General features: G+C 47.3%; 1 pseudogene; it reads left to right on the top strand.

Moving 5' to 3' along the window:
• Nucleotides 1-1,809: 1,809 nt before the first annotated feature.
• Nucleotides 1,810-2,731, top strand: LOC126496101 (nucleoside diphosphate kinase, mitochondrial-like; annotated as a pseudogene).
• Nucleotides 2,732-2,982: the final 251 nt, after the last annotated feature.

Below are 2,982 nucleotides of genomic sequence, written 5' to 3'. Positions count from 1 at the left end.
CTAAAACAACAACAACAAAAAGGTCATAAATAAATAATTTTTTAAAAAAAATAGGCCATCTCAAGCCCCAAATGATTAATTAGGCAAGACTTTGTATTCTGAACTAATAGGATGGGGGATTTGAGAAGGAGGCTAGTCTTGGCCTATAGGAAGAGAGGATAGGAATATCCCATCATGGGAGGACTTTGAAAACTATTCTTTTTTAAAATTTTTTTTCTTTTTTTTGAAAACTAGTCTTGTGACAAATCAGCACCCCAGCTCTTTTTCACCTTTTCTCTATGCTCTGTCCCTCTCTCAAGAATTTTATATTAAGGGGCTGGAGATGGCTCAGTGGTTAAGAGCACTGACTGCTCTTCCAGAGGTTCTGAGTTCAATTCCCAGCAACCACATGGTGGCTCACAACGATCTGTAATGAAATCTGGTTTCATCTTCTGGCATGTGGGCATACATGGAGGCAGAATATTGTATACATAATAAATAAATCTTTTTTTGTTTGTTTTTCGAGACAGGGTTTCTCTGTAGCTTTGGAGCCTGTCCTGGAACTAGCTCTGTAGACCAGGCTGGTCTCGAACTCACAGAGATCCGCCTACCTCTGCCTCCCAAGTGCTGGGATTAAAGGCGTGTGCCACCACCGCCCGGCTAAATAAATCTTTTTTAAAAAAGAATTGTATATTAAAAACTGCTTTGTGCTGGGCAGTGGTGGCACACATCTTTAATCCCAGCACTTGGGAGGCAGAGGCAGGTGGATCTCTATGAGTTCAAGATCAGCCTGGTCTATAAGTGAATTCCAGGACAGCCAGAACTGTTTACGCTGAGAAACCCTGTCTCAAAACAAAACAAAACAAAAAAACACCTTGCTTTGTTTCACTAGTCTGTTGAATGTGCTATCATCTTATTTCCAATAGACAGAACTAATTCTGGCAGATTGTCCTCTGACCTCTGACACATGCTCTGTCACACACACACCCCGTCAAGATGGCCACATAACACACACAAAATAAAAACAAATGTAAACCAAGCAAACATACATAACAGAGGTAGGACAAGCAGGCTATGGAAGAATCTTGGAGGACCACCCAAGCCCCCTGGCTGAATGATGAGGCAGGCCAGGATTTGGGCAGCCCTGGGTTAAGCAGGAAGTCCCAGCTACTGGGTTCAGTTTCTCAGCATCCTGGGGAAGGAGAAAACCTAGCCTCTGAGCATCAGGGCAAACCTGGGGCAAAACCTAGGCCCTGCTACTTGGATGGGCCACTCCAGCAGAACTGGAGTCTGCTGGCCAAGCAGACATTATGTCATCTTTGCCTCTGGAAACCACAGTCCCGCCCTCCTGGGTCCCCAGAGGCCCTTCTCCCTGGCCAGGATCCCTGAGTTCTGAGCTCTCTGTGTCCCCTATCAGACTCCCAAGGAACTGAGTGAAACCTCTTGGGCTTCTGTCCAAGCGCTACTTCTAATTCCCACTCCCCCGTCCCTTGGGAGTAAACAATCTAACCTTAAACAAAGGCCACTGCCTGGGCCTTGAGGAAAACACAGCCATGGTGAGTGTGCTGTTCGTGTTTATTTCTTTATACCCACACTTTGTTCCAAGATAAAACCTGAAGGAGCTGTGTTTACTGATTTCTCCTGACCCCTCCCTGAACCTCTAGTACCAGCAAGATAGTGGAGCATGCATGCGTCAAAGAAATGTAGAGAGTCCTTCTTGGCCCCTTTGTAGCCCCTTTTTAATTTTTGACTTTACTGTCACTATGTAGCCCAGGCTGGCCTCAAACTTCTAGGCCTTATCTTAGTGTCTCAAATGCTAGGATTATAGGCATGACGCACCAGAGTCACTGTATGCAGCATTTTTTAAATTTTGTTTAGAAAGATATGTTTTTATTTGTTTGTTTGTTTTGAGGCAAGGTCTCATATAGCCCAGGTTCTTCTTGAACTTTCCACGTAGACCAGGTTGGCCTTGAACTTCTGATCCTCACGCCTATATATTCCATTCTCTTAAGAGCTAGATTTAGCGTTCGTTGCCCTGCCAGCCTGCGCTGTGGGCTGCCTCTTTGGGCGCGCCGTGCCGCGGGCGTTGCTGTACAGGCCACGCATCCCAGGCCTGCTGGTGCGCCCCAGTTCCGGAGGGCCTTCCTGGCCCCAGGAGCTTACTCTGGTTGCCCTGGTTGCGGTGAAGCCATATGGGGTGCAGCAGAGGCTAGTAGGCACTGTAATACACTGCTTTGAAAGACTGGGCTTCAAGCTGGTGGGGATGAAGATGTTGCAGGCATCAGAAAGCATCCTTGCTGAGCTCTACCGGGATGCAGAGGAAGCCATTCTACCCTGCTCTTATCAGCCACATGAGCTCCGGGCCTGTGGTGGCCATGGTTTGGGAAGGACGCACTGTGGTCCACATCTCAAGGACCATGATAGGACACACTGACTCAACCAAGGCAGCCCCTGGGACGATCAGGAGACTTCAGTGTTCACACCAGCAGGAATGTCATCCATGCTAGTGATTCTGTGGAGGGTGCCCAGAGGGAGATCCAGCTGTGGTTTCAGAGCAGCGAACTGTTGAACCGGGCAGACGGCGGTCACCACAGCAGCTGCAGTCCAGCCTGAGGGTTTGAACTGCCTGCTGTTCTTCAGGCTTCATCCATGACCAACTACCTCTGCCAACAAGAACTCAAGCCCATACCCCTCCGATCTTCCAAACCATGCCCTGTTCACCTTTTGTCCAACTTCAGCTCAGGGGAGTCTAAGCCTCAACTTTATGTGCCTTGTATCCTAAGCCAGAACAATATTGGACCATAACCTTCAGTACCTAAGTGTCAGACAACCTTTCAGACATTGTTGGAGGTGATTTTGCTTGCCCCAAAGGAGAGACATTAAAATCTTCTGAAAAAAAAAAAAAGCTAGAATTTTTGTTTGGTTTTGTTTTTGTTTTCTGAGACAGGGTTTCTCTGTGTATCTCTGTGTAGCTGTCCTGGAACTTGCACTGTAAACCCGACT

Source organism: Alexandromys fortis, unplaced genomic scaffold, assembly GCF_014885135.2.
Source record: "Alexandromys fortis isolate MF-2015 unplaced genomic scaffold, M_Fortis_MF-2015_v1.1 scaffold_1137, whole genome shotgun sequence".
Classification (NCBI taxonomy): Eukaryota; Metazoa; Chordata; class Mammalia; order Rodentia; family Cricetidae; genus Alexandromys; species Alexandromys fortis.
Note: the sequence above shows the minus strand (reverse complement) of the source record. Positions and strands in the feature narration are given on the sequence as shown.